Raw genomic sequence first — 6,000 nt, forward strand, 5'->3', positions numbered from 1 at the left:
TACTACTGTAAAACATGGGGTTGCAACAAACTGGGACATGTTGTTGGCTGTCACAGGTTCCGGACGGCCTTATAAAAATCCAACAAAACACCACAGGCCTCTCATGCTCAGGCATTATGGGAGCAAACTCCCATCTCCTCTGTAACCCGGTCACCATTTCCTTTATGGAGGCTGGGAAACAATACAAATTGGGGAATAAGACTCCTATGGGGACTCTGGCTTTATCTACACGAGCACGATTATGGAGTCCAATTCATGATCAGGCAACTTGAAAAGCCTTTAAGTCAAACTCAAGGGGTAGGCCCCAACCCTGCACTAGTGCCACTAGTGCCATCCCAATCTCAGGCAAAAACAAGGCCACTAGTGGTCAGAACTGCTGTACCCCCTTTAAAATCCTCCTGTAACCCCTCCGATGGGGCTACCCCAGTTCTGACTTGCCTTCCCCTCGACCCCTCTCAGCACCCTCTTTTGACCCTAATGTCCCAGGCTTACAAATTCCTCAACACAACTAAGCCCGCTCTTACCCGATCCTGCTGGCTGTGCTATGACATCCACCCCTTCTTCTATGAGGAATTGCAATAACAGGTTAATATAAAACAACCTTCAGTCCCAATGACTGTAGATGGCAGCAAAAGACTCAAGGACTCACTTTACAATCAATATCAGGTCAGGGGCTCTGTATAGGCACCCCCTCACCCCAATACCAGTCCCTATGTAATGATACCAAATCTATATCCAGCCAGGACTATCACCTACCTCCTCAAAACTGTTGATGGGCATGTTCTACAGGCTTAACCTCCTGTTTTCATGGCTAGACACTCAATCAGACAAAGGGCTTCTGTGTATTAGTTCAACTACTTCCTAAAATTATTTATCACTCAGATGAGCAGGTGCTTCAATGGTTCAATGCAGGCACCCACAAATGAGATAGAAGAGAGCCCATCTCAGCTGTCATCATCGCTATGCTGTTGGGACTTGAGTTAGCAGATGCAGGGACAGGTATAGCCTCACTAGTCGCTCCAGAACTCCACTACGACAGTCTTAAAGCAACAATTGATCTAAACATGGAATGGATAGAAACCTCTATCTCCCACCTCCAAAATTCCCTAACATCCTTGTCCAAGGTTGTCTTTCAAAACAGAAGAGGATTAGACTTAGCCTTCTTACAACAGGGAGGGTTATGTGCTGCCCTAAACGAAGAATGCTGTTTCTACACTGACCACTCAGGGATAGTCCGAGAATCTATGGCAAAGGTCAGGGAAAGTTTGGCTAAATGAAAACAATGATGACTGTGAAGATGATGATAATGATGATGATTAAAATTTGTCAAACCAAGAAAAATTTTCAAAATTATAGCCTCATTTACTTCTTAAAAAAACTGATAAATGTCTTTCATTACAAGATCTCCCAAATTCGTTTTGGGGATCTAGGGAGATAATAATCTTAACAGTTCAAAACATATTTTAAAGGGATCTGTGTGTGCTATCTAAATTCTGCTCCATTGCCCAAAAAACTTACTAAACAAAACAAAAACAATGCCAACTACATGCCCATTTATTCAATATATGATTATTATTCAATATATGATAATGAACAACTATTTTGCACCAGGTATTATGGATACAAAAAGAATAAGACAAATTTATAGCATCTCCAGGCAAGAAAAAATTCCAGCTCTTCACCCAACAGGGGCATTGGCTGCAGTAATAACAAGATTCTAGAGAGATTGCTGGCTGCTTTGAACACCAGGATAGCCTGCAACTGCTTAACTGTCCTCACCTGTGCCTGTCATGGCCCACACTGAAATGAAAAGTTATTACTCGGTATTTTCTGGGATTAGTTTGAGCATCTGTTTATCCTGAGCAGTAGATAGAAAAGAATTGTTACAAGTTAGTGAAGTTTGATCAGCTTAATAAAATCAGCAGTGCAATTCAATTCTACCTACCAGGCCAACTTTTAAATTCATACCCAAATTAATAATAGAAATGTACAGTTAAAAGATGCTTTGATCTTAAGGATTCCAAAGGCTTTGCAAATTTAGGTGGTTGATATTCAAGAATGGAGTTTACACACAGCTGTTTGAAGTAGCAGAACAGCCTGGTAGTATCTTCCACTGAAAGCAGAGTTAGGCTCCTAAAAATTCCACTGGGCCTTGAGGAAAATAGGATTTGGGAAAATAAAAACAATATTCTATGAGCAGTTTTATATTCTTGCAATGAAACAATAATGGTAGTCATTAACCAAGTAGATTATCGAGGAAATCTAACACATTAACTTTTATGAATGATTGGTATGTTATGGTGATTTCTATTTATAATTTACATACCATAAACCTTCATCCTGAATAAAATGTAAGGAAGGTTGTATTATTTGAATACATAAGTATGATTTTTCTACCTACTACTCCACCCAAATATCTATTTAAGGTGTTCATATTACTTGTCATACAAACTGACAGATTTTGAGAATGAAATGAGGGACTTTCAATCATTATGCTAGGGTGACAGATAACTAGGACTGTCCTAACCAGGACATGTGTCTATCCTCTTATTAGTGGGTTTGTGTTTTTTTTTTTAATTTTCACAATGTTGACTCCTGCATTCTGGGCTATACTTCCCATATCTCTGAATTCCATCTCCCCTCATCTCAGATTTTTCTCTTTCAGCATTTTTCCTATGGACCTCTGTCCCCTCTCTCATGTAGTCAGTAACTATTTAATAAACTTGTTTCACATATCAGATATTATTCTGATAACTGGAGATACAGATCTTGACCTTTAGATGCTTATATTCCAGCCTTGGAAGGAGGTAAACTTTAACTAACAACATAATTACATGTAATTACAATTTTGAAGAGCTCTGTGGAGGGAAAAATCATACAGTATCTGAGCTCCCATGATCTGTCATTTTTAAAATATTTTATTTATTTATTCATGAGAGACACACACATACACACACAGAGGCAGAGACATAGGCAGAGGGAGAAGCAGACTCCCTGCAGGGAGCCTGATGTGGGACTCGATCCCAGAACTCTGGGATCACAACCTAAGCCAAAGGCAGACACTCAACCGCTGAGTCACCCAAATGTCCCACCCATGATCTGTCTTAGCTGGGACAGGTATAGCTCTTTCTTTATAGCTGCCATCTAGTTTAAAAACTGGAGAATATATTTGCCATTCCTCATCTCAATCAATTGTTAGGACCACACTTTTTGTTTTCTGCCATCATCTCCTTCTGCATCCCCTTTCTTGTAATTATTCTTTTACATTTTGAAATTTTTATTTTTTCTTTTTCTAATTATACAGTACAGTATAATTACACTGAACTCTATTTCTTTCTGCTTAGGATGAGATACAAAATTAAGTTAATCAATACTCCAATTTCACACAAATATGTAACAATGCAAGAAAAGATACCTATGCAACTCACAGGTAAGTTTGTAAAGAAGAATTTTAAGAAGCTTGTCTTAATTAATACATTGATACTTGATGCCTTTGTCAATTCCTGGTCTCCTTCAGTCCTTTGCTCTTAATGCCTCTTCCTTATGCTTCCCTATGAGTCAATGTTTCCTATCATTCTGTTCTTAGCCTTCTTCTAACTTATTTTGGTTGGAAAACTCTTCTTCCATGACTTCAAACACCACCTCTCTGTAGATGACTTTGAAAACACTCTCTTCCACTTTCTAGAGAGTTTCCTACAAAGAGCAATTTTGCATATTCAACTGGGTGCCAGGTAGTGTCACAGCTCAATCTACCGAATGCCACAGCTCAAGCACAGTAATCTCCCATCTCGAATTACTGCAATAACCTCTAACTGGCTTCCATGTCTCCAGCCTATCCCCTAGTTGATCTTTCTCAACTGCATCTGTTGTCTTAAAACCATTCTCTGGCTCACCGTTGTTCTTTAATCAAAGTCCGAGATCTTGACATACACTGATATATCCTGAAAAATCTGACCTCTGGTTTTCTCTCTAGACTTGCTTACTATTTCCCATCTTTACCCCCTTCTCTAGCCCTGAAAGAACTCATACTTTCTCTTAATTCCAATACATTGCACATGAATTTCCTTCTTCTGGACATCTTTTTCCTCTTTTAACTGACTTCCACTCATCTCTCAAGGCTCAGTCTCTTGGAAGCTTTCTAGAACCCCAAAGTCTGGACAAGGTGCCTTTGCAATGTGTTTTCATAATAGCTTTTCTGTCTGTTATCATAACCCCATCTTATTCTTGCATTTTATGTTACCCACATTACCTCTTGGTTGTCAGTTGCATCACTGTATGCAATGTAAATACTGCCATAGAAAGGTAAGACTGTATGTAGGCACTCAATAATTATTTGTTTCATATAAGGACCTTGAAAGTGGTTAGACTTTGGTAGGAGCTATGTAAGTCTAAAGAAGGAAGAGTATTAGCAAAGATGTATAGAGAGATTGGAAAATACAAAGCAATTATAGTTATTAGGTCATTCTGAGTAAAACATTAGTTTTTACAGGAAAATGAGAGTGAAGGCTTGAACAGCGGAGATCTTGAATGTCAAATACAGGCATTTGATATTTATTCTCAACTCACTGCTCATTGGATTCACCTGGGAAACTATTTAAATCACCAATACCTGGGCTCCACCTCCAGAGATACTGATTTAATTGTAAACTGAGGCAGATATTCAAGCACAATCATTAAAAAAAAAAACAAAAAAAAAAACCTTTCTAGGCGAATCCACTACAGTTGAGAACCGTAGATCTAGTAAACAATAGGAACCCACTGAAAATTTTTTTTTAACCATTATCTGGTATGTATTAAATTATTAATAAAAATGTATAAATAAGTGAATATTGATGCTATACATACCAGTTCTCCTTGTTATTGGTTATAAAGATTTGTTCATGTTTTATAAAATAGATTTTTTCATTTAAAAAATGTCACAGAGATCTTATTTCCCTTTACTAGGTAGCACATAATCATTTAACACAAAGCAAGTTGATTATATCTAATGTCCTAAATCTGTTTTTCTTTTTGTGTGAACACAAGTACTTTAAACATGATTTGAACAGTTTTTTTAGAATGTACACTTTTTTCCTCAACACTTGCTAATGTCTAAATGTTTTAGGTAAAATGTACTATTTCTAGTGATGCTCTAAAAGCCCTGGCAATGCAAGAGGTAGAGTGTTAGTGTATTCTAAATGCCACCTTTTCAAATCCTTTACTCAGTCATTATGAAATGTTCTCCTAGCTCTATCCTTGGGCCCTAAACTATAGAAAACCTTCCAGTTAAAGCACAGAGAATGATGATAGAATCCCATAACACAGTATCTCCAAAGAGTAATTTGTACCAGCTTCATCTTCATGTTTGACAATCTTGATTTGATCCTGAGATTAATAGAGACTTTAGAACACAATTCATATATTTAGTATATAGCATGAGCTTTGTCATGTTCTTAATTTATAAAAATTATAAATGTATATATATGCTAATCTAAGAATTCCTTGTTGATAGCAGTTACCTCTAAGATACTCTACAGATTTTAGTCTCATTTTGAAAAGGAAGCTAGTAACAGTATACACTGCTTTTCTCAAAATTAATAATTCTCGACTCAATATGGTATTCTTGACAGGCAGGCATGGAAATTACAAGATATAATCACAAAACATGATCAAAGAAGTAGATACAGTCATTTCTTAGATTGAAAGTGTTGCAATGATTACACTATTGCAAAAGTAGAAGGGAATAAGAATTGTCATTATCCAGTGAATTAATATAGTCATTAATCCACTTGAGAAAAAAAATGTGTTTTTCTGAAAATGTCCAGCATTTATGTCCCTGTGAAACATATCCTAATATTGACTCTTTTGCTAGGAACCAAGGATGTAATTTTTCTTTAGTGAGAAGGAAATTGGTTGTAAGAAATTCATATTTAGGGAATAGATTTAAAACCCTTTATTTAAAAAAAAAAAAGCCTTATTTTCACCACATTTTCCCTAATTTCCATGCTTTATCTTTTATTT

This window comes from Canis lupus, chromosome 1 (assembly GCF_011100685.1).
Source record: "Canis lupus familiaris isolate Mischka breed German Shepherd chromosome 1, alternate assembly UU_Cfam_GSD_1.0, whole genome shotgun sequence".
Lineage (NCBI taxonomy): Eukaryota > Metazoa > Chordata > Mammalia > Carnivora > Canidae > Canis > Canis lupus.